This window comes from Bombus pascuorum, unplaced genomic scaffold (genome assembly GCF_905332965.1).
Source record: "Bombus pascuorum unplaced genomic scaffold, iyBomPasc1.1, whole genome shotgun sequence".
In the NCBI taxonomy this organism is placed as follows: Eukaryota; Metazoa; Arthropoda; class Insecta; order Hymenoptera; family Apidae; genus Bombus; species Bombus pascuorum.
Genome location: NW_026869729.1, coordinates 1723774 through 1739270, shown reverse-complemented (window position 1 = coordinate 1739270; position 15497 = coordinate 1723774).

Genomic DNA, 15497 nt, shown 5'->3' with positions numbered 1-15497 from the left:
ATAGCGCTATATAGTAGTACCTTATGACGTATAGCGTAATGTAGTATTACCTTATAACGTATAACGTTATGTACTATTACGTAATAACGTATAACGTTGTATAATATTACGTAATAACGTATAACGTTATATATAATTACGTCATAACGTATACCGTTATATACTATAACTTAATATCGTATAACGTTATATACTATTACGTAATAACGTGTAACGTTGTATACTATTACGTAATAACGTATAACGTTGTATACTATTACGTAATAACGTATAACGCTATATAGTAGTACCTTATGACGTACAGCGTTATGTAGTATTACCTTATAACGTATAACGTTATGTACTATTACGTAATAACGTATAACGTTATATACTATTACGTTCTGACGTATGACGTTATTTACTATTACGCACTAACGTATAACGTTATATAATATTACGTAATAACGTATAAGGTTGTATGCTATTACGTAATAACGTATAACGTTGTATACTATTACGTAATAACGTATAACGTTATATACTATTACGTTCTGACGTATGACGTTATTTACTATTACGCACTAACGTATAACGTTATATAATAATACGTAATACAGCATAACGTTATATACTATTACGCTATAACGTGTAACGTTATATACAATTACGTTACGACGTATAACATTATATACTATTAGGTAATAACGTATAACGTTATATACTATTACGTACTAACGTATAACGATATATACTGTTACGTAATAACGTATAACGTTATATACTATAACTTAATAACGTATAACGTTATATACTATTACGTAATAACGTATACCGTTATATACTATAACTTAATAACGTATAACGTTATATACTATTACGTAAGAACGTATAACGTTGCATACTATTACGTAATAACGTATAACGATATATACTGTTACGTAATAACATGTAACGTTATATACTATTACGTACTAACGTATAACGATATATACTGTTACGTAATAACGTATAACGTTCTATACTATTACGTAATAACGTATAACGTTCTATACTATTACGTAATAACGTATAAGGTTGTATGCTATTACGTAATAACGTATAACGTTGTATACTATTACGTAATAACGTATAATGTTGTATACTATTACGTAATAACGTATGACGCTATATAGTAGTACCTTATGACGTATAGCGTTATGTAGTATTACCATATAACATATAACGTTAGGTACTATTACCTTATAACGTATAGCGTTATGTACTATTACGTAACAACGTATAACGTTATATACTATTACGTTCTGATGTACTACGTTATTTACTATTACGCACTAACGAATAACGTTATATACTAGCAGGTAATGCCACATAACGTTACATACTATTACGTAGTAACGTGTAACGTTGTATACTATTACGTTATAACGTAAAACGTTATGTAGTATTACCTTATAACGTATAACGTTATATACTATTACGTACTAACGTATAACGATATATACTGTTACGTAATAACGTATAACGTTCTATACTATTACGTAATAACGTAAAAGGTTGTATACCATTACGTAATAACGTATAACGTTGTATACTATTACGTAATAACGTATAACGTTATATATAATTACGTCATAACGTATACCGCTATATACTATAACTTAATAACGTATAACGTTATATACTATTACGTAATAACGTATAACGTTGTATACTATTACGTAATAACGTATAACGTTGTATACTATTACGTAATAACGTATAACGTTGTATACTATTACTTAATATCGTATAGCGCTATATAGTAGTACCTTATGACGTATAGCGTTATGTAGTATTACCTTATAACGTATAACGTTATGTACTATTACGTAATAACGTATAACGTTGTATAATATTACGTAATAACGTATAACGTTATATATAATTACGTCATAACGTATACCGTTATATACTATAACTTAATAACGTATAACGTTATATACTATTACGTAATAACGTGTAACGTTGTATACTATTACGTAATAACGTATAACGTTGTATACTATTACGTAATAACGTATAACGCTATATAGTAGTACCTTATGACGTACAGCGTTATGTAGTATTACCTTATAACGTATAACGTTATGTACTATTACGTAATAACGTATAACGTTATATACTATTACGTTCTGACGTATGACGTTATTTACTATTACGCACTAACGTATAACGTTATATAATATTACGTAATAACATATAAGGTTGTATGCTATTACGTAATAACGTATAACGTTGTATACTATTACGTAATAACGTATAACGTTATATACTATTACGTTCTGACGTATGACGTTATTTACTATTACGCACTAACGTATAACGTTATATAATAATACGTAATACCGCATAACGTTATATACTATTACGCTATAACGTGTAACGTTATATACAATTACGTTACGACGTATAACATTATATACTATTAGGTAATAACGTATAACGTTATATACTATTACGTACTAACGTATAACGATATATACTGTTACGTAATAACGTATAACGTTATATACTATAACTTAATAACGTATAACGTTATATACTATTACGTAATAACGTATACCGTTATATACTATAACTTAATAACGTATAACGTTATATACTATTACGTAAGAACGTATAACGTTGCATACTATTACGTAATAACGTATAACGATATATACTGTTACGTAATAACATGTAACGTTATATACTATTACGTACTAACGTATAACGTTATATACTGTTACGTAATAACGTATAACGTTCTATACTATTACGTAATAACGTATAACGTTCTATACTATTACGTAATAACGTATAAGGTTGTATGCTATTACGTAATAACGTATAACGTTGTATACTATTACGTAATAACGTATAATGTTGTATACTATTACGTAATAACGTATAACGTTGTATACTATTACGTAAGAACGTATAACGTTGTATACTATTACGTAATAACGTATAACGTTGTATACTATTACTTAATAACGTATAACGTTCTATACTATTACGTAATAACGTATACCGTTATATACTATAACTTAATAACGTATAACGTTATATACTATTACGTAAGAACGTATAACGTTGCATACTATTACGTAATAACGTATAACGATATATACTGTTACGTAATAACATGTAACGTTATATACTATTACGTACTAACGTATAACGTTGTATACTATTACGTAAGAACGTATAACGTTGTATACTATTACGTAATAACGTATAACGTTGTATACTATTACTTAATAACTTATAACGCTATATAGTAGTACCTTATGACGTATAGCGTTATGTAGTATTACCTTATAACGTATAACGTTATGTACTATTACGTAATAACGTATAACGTTATATACTATTACGTAATAACGTATAAGGTTACATACTATTACGTAGTAACGTATAACGTTGTATACTATTACGTTATAACGTAAAACGTTATGTAGTATTACCTTATAACGTATAACGTTATATACTATTACGTACTAACGTATAACGATATATACTGTTACGTAATAACGTATAACGTTCTATGCTATTACGTAATAACGTAAAAGGTTGTATACCATTACGTAATAACGTATAACGTTGTATACTATTACGTAATACCGTATAACGTTGTATACTAGTACGTAATAACGTATAACGTTGTATACTATTACGTAATAACGTATAACGTTGTATACTATTACGTAATAACGTATAACGTTGTATACTATTACGTAATACCGTATAACGTTGTATACCAGTACGTAATAACGTATAACGTTGTATACTATTACGTAATAACGTATAACGTTGTATACTATTATGTAATAACGTATAACGTTGTATACTATTACTTAATAACGTATAACGCTATATAGTAGTACCTTATGACGTATAGCGTTATGTAGTATTACCTTATAACGTATAACGTTATATACTATTACGTACTAACGTATAACGATATATACTGTTACATAATAACGTATAACGTTCTATACTATTACGTAATAACGTAAAAGGTTGTATACCATTACGTAATAACGTATAAGGTTGTATACTGTTACGTAATAACGTATAACGTTGTATACTATTACGTAATACCGTATAACGTTGTATACTAGTACGTAATAACGTATAACGTTGTATACTATTACGTAATAACGTATAACGTTGTATACTATTACGTAATAACGTATAACGTTGTATACTATTACGTAATACCGTATAACGTTGTATACCAGTACGTAATAACGTATAACGTTGTATACTATTACGTAATAACGTATAACGTTGTATACTATTATGTAATAACGTATAACGTTGTATACTATTACTTAATAACGTATAACGCTATATAGTAGTACCTTATGACGTATAGCGTTATGTAGTATTACCTTATAACGTATAACGTTATGTACTATTACGTAATAACGTATAACGTTATATACTATTACGTTCTGACGTATGACGTTATTTACTATTACGCACTAACGTATAACGTTATATAATATTACGTAATAACGAATAAGGTTGTATGCTATTACGTAATAACGTATAACGTTGTATACTATTACGTAATAACGTATAACGTTATATACTATTACGTTCTGACGTATGACGTTATTTACTATTACGCACTAACGTATAACGTTATATACTAATACGTAATACCGCATAACGTTATATACTATTACGCTATAACGTGTAACGTTATATACAATTACGTTACGACGTATAGCATTATATACTATTAGGTAATAACGTATAACGTTATATACTATTACGTACTAACGTGTAACGATATATACTGTTACGTAATAACGTATAACGTTATATACTATAACTTAATAACGTATAACGTTATATACTATTACGTAATAACGTATACAGTTATATACTATAACTTAATAACGTATAACGTTATATACTATTACGTAATAACGTATAAGGTTGTATGCTATTACGTAATAACGTATAACGTTGTATACTATTACGTAATAACGTATAACGTTGTATACTATTACGTAATAACGTATAACGATGTATACTATTACGTAATAACGTATAACGTTGTATACTATTACTTAATAACGTATAACGCTATATAGTAGTACCTTATGACGTATAGCGTTATGTAGTATTACCTTATAACTTATAACGTTATGTACTATTACGTAATAACGTATAACGTTATATACTATTACGTTCTGACGTATGACGTTATTTACTATTATGCACTAACGTATAACGTTATATACTATTACGTAATAACGTATAAGGTTGTATGCTATTATGTAATAACATATAACGTTGTATACTATTACGTAATAACGTATAACGTTATATACTATTTCGTAATAACGTATAACGTTGCATACTATTACGTAATAACGTATAACGCTATATAGTAGTACCATATGACGTATAGAGTTATGTAGCATTACCTTATAACGTATCACGTTATGTACTATTACGTAATAACGTATCACGTTATGTACTATTACGTAATAACGTATAACGATATATACTGTTACGTAATAACATATAACGTTCTGTACTATTACGTAATAACGTATAAGGTTGTATACTGTTACGTAATTACGTATAACGTTGTATACTATTACGTAATACCGTATAACGTTATATACTATTTCGTAATAACGTATAACGTTGCATACTATTACGTAATAACGTATAACGCTATATAGTAGTACCATATGACGTATAGAGTTATGTAGCATTACCTTATAACGTATCACGTTATGTACTATTACGTAATAACGTATAACGTTGTATACTATTACGTAATACCGTATAACTTTGTATACTAGTACGTAATAACGTATAACGTTGTATACTATTACGTAATAACGTATAACGTTGTATACTATTATGTAATAACGTATAACGTTGTATACTATTACTTAATAACGTATAACGCTATATAGTAGTACCTTATGACGCATAGCGTAATGTAGTATTACCTTATAACGTATAACGTTATGTACTATTACGTAATAACGTATAACGTTATATACTATTACGTAATAACGTATAACGTTGCATATTATTACGTAATAACGTATAACGATATATATTGTTACGTAATAACGGATAACGTTGTATACTATTACGTAATAACGTATAACGTTGTATACTATTACTTGATAACGTATAACGCTATATAGTAGTACCTTATGACGTATAGCTTTATGTAGTATTACCTTATAACGTATAACGTTATGTACTATTACGTAATAACGTATAACGTTATATACTATTACGTAATAACGTATAACGTTGCATATTATTATGTAATAACGTATAACGATATATACTGTTACGTAATAACGGATAACGTTGTATACTATTACGTAATAACGTATAACGTGGTATACTATTACTTGATAACGTATAACGCTATATAGTAGTACCTTATGACGTATAGCTTTATGTAGTATTACCTTATAACGTATAACGTTATGTACTATTACGTAATAACGTATAACGTTTTATACTATTACGTAATAACGTATAACGTTGTATACTATTACGTTATTATGTAAAACGTTATGTAGTATTACCCTATAACGTATAACGTTATGTACTGTTACGTAACAACGTACAACGTTATATACTATTACGTTCTGATGTATTACGTTATTTACTTTTACGCACTAACGAATAACGTTATATACTAGCAGGTAATACCGCATAACGTTACATACTATTACGTAATAACGTATAACGTTGTATACTATTACGTTATAATGTAAAACGTTATGTAGTATTACCCTATAACGTATAACGTTATATACTATTACGTAATAACTTATAACGTTGTATAGTATTACGTAATAACGTATAACGTTGTACACTATTACGTAATAACGTAGAACGTTGTATACTATTACGAAACAACTTATACCGTTATATACTCTTACGTAATAACGTATAACGCTATATAGTATTACCTTATGACGTATAGCGTTATGTAGTATTACCTTACAACGTATAACGTTATGTACCATTACGTAATAACGTATAACGTTATATACTATTACGTTCTGACGTATGACGTTATTTACTATTACGCACTAACGTATAACGTTATATACTAATACGTAATACCACATAACGTTATATACTATTACGCTATAACGTGTAACGTTATATACAATTACGTTACGACGTATAACATTATATACTATTAGCTAATAACGTATAACGTTATATACTATTACGTAATAACGTATAACGCTATATAGTATTATCTTATGACGTATAACGTTGTATACTATTACGTAATAACGTATAACGTTGTATACTATTACGTAATAACGTATAACGCTATATAGTATTACCTTATGACGTATAGCGTTATGTAGTATTACCTTATAACGTATAACGTTATGTAGTATTACGTAATAACGTATAACGTTGTATAGTATTACGTAATAACGTATAACGTTGTATAATATTACGTAATAACGTATATCGTTATATACTATTACGTAATAACGTATAACGTTATATACTATTACGTACTAACTTATAACGTTATATGCAATAACGTAATAACGTATAACGTTGTATACTATAACGTAATAACGTATAACGTTATATATTATTACGTAATAACGTATAACGTTGTATACTATTACGTAATAACTTATAACGTTATATACTATTACGTACTAACTTATAACGTTATATGCTATAACGTAATAACGTATAACGTTGTATACTATTACCTAATAACGTATAACGTTATATACTATTACGTAATAACGTATAACGTTGTATACTATTACGTAATAACGTATAACGTTATGTACTATAACTTAATAACGTATAACGTTATATACTATTACGTAATAACGTATAACGTTATCTACCATTGCTTAATAACGTATAACGTTATATACTATTAAGTAATAACGTATAACGTTGCATACTATTACGTAATAACGTATAACGATATATACTGTTACGTAATAACGAATAACGTTATATACTATTACGTAATAACGTATAACGTTGTATACTATTACGTAATAATGTATAACGATATATACTGTTACGTAATAACGAATAACGTTATGTACTATTACGTAATAACGTATAACGTTGTATACTATTACGTAATAACGTATAACGTTGTATACTAATACGTAATACCGCATAACGTTATATACTATTACGCTATAACGTGTAACGTTATATACAATTTCGTTACGACGTATAACATTATATACTATTAGGTAATAACATATAACGTTATATACTGTTACGTAATAACGAATAACGTTATGTACTATTACGTAATAACGTATAACGTTATATACTATTACGTAATAACGTATACCGTTATATACTATGACTTAATAACGTATAACGTTATATACTATTACGTAATAACGTATAACGCTATATAGTATTACCTTATGACGTATATCGTTATGTAGTATTACCTTACAACGTATAACGTTATGTAGTATTACGTAATAACGTATAACGTTGTATAGTATTACGTAATAACGTATAACGTTATATACTATAACGTACTAACTTATAACGTTATATGCTATAACGTAATAACGTATAACGTTGTATACTATAACTTAATAACGTATAACGTTGTACACTATTACGTAATAACGTTTAACGTTGTATACTATTACGTTATAACGTAAAACGTTATGTAGTATTACCTTATAACGTATAACGTTATATACTATTACGTAATAACGTATAACGCTATATAGTATTACCTTATGACGTATAGCGTTATGTAGTATTACCTTATAACGTATAACGTTATGTAGTATTACGTAATAACGTATAACGTTGTATAATATTACGAAATAACGTATAACGTTATATACTATTACGTTCTAACGTATAACGTTATATACTATTACGTACTAACTTATAACGTTATATGCTATAACGTAATAACGTATAACGTTGTATACTATTACGTAATAACGTATAACGTTATATACTATAACTTAATAACGTATAACGTTATATACTATTGCTTAATAACGTATAACGTTATATACTATTACGGAATAACGTATATCGTTGTATACTATTACGTAATAACGTATAACGTTATATACTATTACGTAATAACGTATGCCGTTATATACTATGACTTAATAACGTACAACGTTATATACTATTACGTAATAACGTATAGCGTTATGTAGTATTACCTTATAACGTATAACGTTATGTACTATTACGTAATAACGTATAACGTTATATACTATTACGTAATAACGTATAACGTTGTATACTATTACGTAATAACGTATAACGTTATATACTATTACGTAATAACGTATACCGCTATATACTATAACTTAATAACGTATAACGTTATGTACTATTACGTAATAACGTATAACGTTATATACTATTACGTAATAACGTATAACGTTGTATAGTATTACGTAATAACGTATAACGTTGTATACTATTACGTAATAACGCATAACACTATATAGTATTACCTTATGACGCATAGCGTTATGTAGTATTACCTTATAACGTATAACGTTATGAACTATTACGTAATAACGTATAACGTTATATACTATTACGTAATAACGTATAACGTTGTATACTATTTCGTAATAACGAATAACGCTATATAGTATTACCTTATGACGTATAGCGTTATGTAGTATTACCTTATAACGTATAACGTTATGTACTATTACGTAATAACGTATAACGTTATATACTATTACGTAATAACGTATAACGTTGTATACTATTACGTAATAACGTATAACGTTATATACTAAAACTTAATAACGTATAACGTTATATACTATTACGTAATAACGTAGAACGTTGTATACTATTACGTAATAACGTATAACGATATATAGTATTACCTTATGACGTATAACGTTATGTAGTATTACGTAATAACGTATAACGTTGTATAGTATGACGTAATAACGTATAACGTTGTATACTATTACATAATAACGTATAACGTTGTATACTATTACGTAATAACGTATAACGTTATATACTACTACGTAATAACGTATAACGTTGTATACTATTACGTAATAACTAATAACGCTATATAGTATTACCTTATGACGTATAGCGTTATGTAGTATTACCTTATAACGTATAACGTTACATACTATTACGTAATATCGTATATCGTTCTATACTATGACGTTATAACGTATAACGTTGTACACTATTAAGTAATAACGTATAACGTTATATACTATTACGTAATAACGTATAGCGTTATGTAGTATTACCTTATAACGTATAACGTTATGTACTACTACGTAATAACGTATAACGTTGTATACTATTACGTAATAACGCATAACGTTATATACTATTACGTAATAACGTATAACGTTGTATACTATTACGTAATAACGTATATCGTTATATACTATAACTTACTAACGTATAACGTTATATACTATTACGTAATAACGTATAACGTTATATACTATAACTTAATAACGTATAACGTTGTATACTATTACGTAATAACGTATAACGTTATATACTATTTCGTAATAACGTATAACGTTGCATACTATTACGTAATAACGTATAACGCTATATAGTAGTACCATATGACGTATAGAGTTATGTAGCATTACCTTATAACGTATCACGTTATGTACTATTACGTAATAACGTATCACGTTATGTACTATTACGTAATAACGTATAACGATATATACTGTTACGTAATAACATATAACGTTCTGTACTATTACGTAATAACGTATAAGGTTGTATACTGTTACGTAATTACGTATAACGTTGTATACTATTACGTAATACCGTATAACGTTATATACTATTTCGTAATAACGTATAACGTTGCATACTATTACGTAATAACGTATAACGCTATATAGTAGTACCATATGACGTATAGAGTTATGTAGCATTACCTTATAACGTATCACGTTATGTACTATTACGTAATAACGTATAACGTTGTATACTATTACGTAATACCGTATAACTTTGTATACTAGTACGTAATAACGTATAACGTTGTATACTATTACGTAATAACGTATAACGTTGTATACTATTATGTAATAACGTATAACGTTGTATACTATTACTTAATAACGTATAACGCTATATAGTAGTACCTTATGACGCATAGCGTAATGTAGTATTACCTTATAACGTATAACGTTATGTACTATTACGTAATAACGTATAACGTTATATACTATTACGTAATAACGTATAACGTTGCATATTATTACGTAATAACGTATAACGATATATATTGTTACGTAATAACGGATAACGTTGTATACTATTACGTAATAACGTATAACGTTGTATACTATTACTTGATAACGTATAACGCTATATAGTAGTACCTTATGACGTATAGCTTTATGTAGTATTACCTTATAACGTATAACGTTATGTACTATTACGTAATAACGTATAACGTTATATACTATTACGTAATAACGTATAACGTTGCATATTATTATGTAATAACGTATAACGATATATACTGTTACGTAATAACGGATAACGTTGTATACTATTACGTAATAACGTATAACGTGGTATACTATTACTTGATAACGTATAACGCTATATAGTAGTACCTTATGACGTATAGCTTTATGTAGTATTACCTTATAACGTATAACGTTATGTACTATTACGTAATAACGTATAACGTTTTATACTATTACGTAATAACGTATAACGTTGTATACTATTACGTTATTATGTAAAACGTTATGTAGTATTACCCTATAACGTATAACGTTATGTACTGTTACGTAACAACGTACAACGTTATATACTATTACGTTCTGATGTATTACGTTATTTACTTTTACGCACTAACGAATAACGTTATATACTAGCAGGTAATACCGCATAACGTTACATACTATTACGTAATAACGTATAACGTTGTATACTATTACGTTATAATGTAAAACGTTATGTAGTATTACCCTATAACGTATAACGTTATATACTATTACGTAATAACTTATAACGTTGTATAGTATTACGTAATAACGTATAACGTTGTACACTATTACGTAATAACGTAGAACGTTGTATACTATTACGAAACAACTTATACCGTTATATACTCTTACGTAATAACGTATAACGCTATATAGTATTACCTTATGACGTATAGCGTTATGTAGTATTACCTTACAACGTATAACGTTATGTACCATTACGTAATAACGTATAACGTTATATACTATTACGTTCTGACGTATGACGTTATTTACTATTACGCACTAACGTATAACGTTATATACTAATACGTAATACCACATAACGTTATATACTATTACGCTATAACGTGTAACGTTATATACAATTACGTTACGACGTATAACATTATATACTATTAGCTAATAACGTATAACGTTATATACTATTACGTAATAACGTATAACGCTATATAGTATTATCTTATGACGTATAACGTTGTATACTATTACGTAATAACGTATAACGTTGTATACTATTACGTAATAACGTATAACGCTATATAGTATTACCTTATGACGTATAGCGTTATGTAGTATTACCTTATAACGTATAACGTTATGTAGTATTACGTAATAACGTATAACGTTGTATACTATTACGTAATAACGTATAACGTTGTAGAGTATTACGTAATAACGTATAACGTTGTATACTATTACGTAATAACGTATAACGTTATATACTATTACGTACTAACTTATAACGTTATATGCTATATCGTAATAACGTATAACGTTGTATACTATAACCTAATAACGTATAACGTTATATACTATTACGTAATAACGTATAACGTTGTATACTATTACGTAATAACGTATAACGTTATATACTATTACGTACTAACTTATAACGTTATATGCTATAACGTAATAACGTATAACGTTGTATACTATTACCTAATAACGTATAACGTTATATACTAATACGTAATAACGTATAACGTTGTATACTATTACGTAATAACGTATAACGTTATGTACTATAACTTAATAACGTATAACGTTATATACTATTACGTAATAACGTATAACGTTATCTACCATTGCTTAATAACGTATAACGTTATATACTATTAAGTAATAACGTATAACGTTGCATACTATTACGTAATAACGTATAACGATATATACTGTTACGTAATAACGAATAACGTTATATACTATTACGTAATAACGTATAACGTTGTATACTATTACGTAATAATGTATAACGATATATACTGTTACGTAATAACGAATAACGTTATGTACTATTACGTAATAACGTATAACGTTGTATACTATTACGTAATAACGTATAACGTTGTATACTAATACGTAATACCGCATAACGTTATATACTATTACGCTATAACGTGTAACGTTATATACAATTTCGTTACGACGTATAACATTATATACTATTAGGTAATAACATATAACGTTATATACTGTTACGTAATAACGAATAACGTTATGTACTATTACGTAATAACGTATAACGTTATATACTATTACGTAATAACGTATACCGTTATATACTATGACTTAATAACGTATAACGTTATATACTATTACGTAATAACGTATAACGCTATATAGTATTACCTTATGACGTATATCGTTATGTAGTATTACCTTACAACGTATAACGTTATGTAGTATTACGTAATAACGTATAACGTTGTATAGTATTACGTAATAACGTATAACGTTATATACTATAACGTACTAACTTATAACGTTATATGCTATAACGTAATAACGTATAACGTTGTATACTATAACTTAATAACGTATAACGTTGTACACTATTACGTAATAACGTTTAACGTTGTATACTATTACGTTATAACGTAAAACGTTATGTAGTATTACCTTATAACGTATAACGTTATATACTATTACGTAATAACGTATAACGCTATATAGTATTACCTTATGACGTATAGCGTTATGTAGTATTACCTTATAACGTATAACGTTATGTAGTATTACGTAATAACGTATAACGTTGTATAGTATGACGTAATAACGTATAACGTTATATACTATTATGTAACAACGTATAACGTTATATACTATTACGTACTAACTTATAACGTTATATGCTATAACGTAATAACGTATAACGTTATCTACTATTACGTAATAACGTATAACGTTATATACTATAACTTAATAACGTATAACGTTATATACTATTGCTTAATAACGTATAACGTTATATACTATTACGGAATAACGTATATCGTTGTATACTATTACGTAATAACGTATAACGTTATATACTATTACGTAATAACGTATGCCGTTATATACTATGACTTAATAACGTACAACGTTATATACTATTACGTAATAACGTATAGCGTTATGTAGTATTACCTTATAACGTATAACGTTATGTACTATTACGTAATAACGTATAACGTTATATACTATTACGTAATAACGTATAACGTTGTATACTATTACGTAATAACGTATAACGTTATATACTATTACGTAATAACGTATACCGCTATATACTATAACTTAATAACGTATAACGTTATGTACTATTACGTAATAACGTATAACGTTATATACTATTACGTAATAACGTATAACGTTGTATAGTATTACGTAATAACGTATAACGTTGTATACTATTACGTAATAACGCATAACACTATATAGTATTACCTTATGACGCATAGCGTTATGTAGTATTACCTTATAACGTATAACGTTATGAACTATTACGTAATAACGTATAACGTTATATACTATTACGTAATAACGTATAACGTTGTATACTATTTCGTAATAACGAATAACGCTATATAGTATTACCTTATGACGTATAGCGTTATGTAGTATTACCTTATAACGTATAACGTTATGTACTATTACGTAATAACGTATAACGTTATATACTATTACGTAATAACGTATAACGTTGTATACTATTACGTAATAACGTATAACGTTATATACTAAAACTTAATAACGTATAACGTTATATACTATTACGTAATAACGTAGAACGTTGTATACTATTACGTAATAACGTATAACGATATATAGTATTACCTTATGACGTATAACGTTATGTAGTATTACGTAATAACGTATAACGTTGTATAGTATGACGTAATAACGTATAACGTTGTATACTATTACATAATAACGTATAACGTTGTATACTATTACGTAATAACGTATAACGTTATATACTACTACGTAATAACGTATAACGTTGTATACTATTACGTAATAACTAATAACGCTATATAGTATTACCTTATGACGTATAGCGTTATGTAGTATTACCTTATAACGTATAACGTTACATACTATTACGTAATATCGTATATCGTTCTATACTATGACGTTATAACGTATAACGTTGTACACTATTAAGTAATAACGTATAACGTTATATACTAT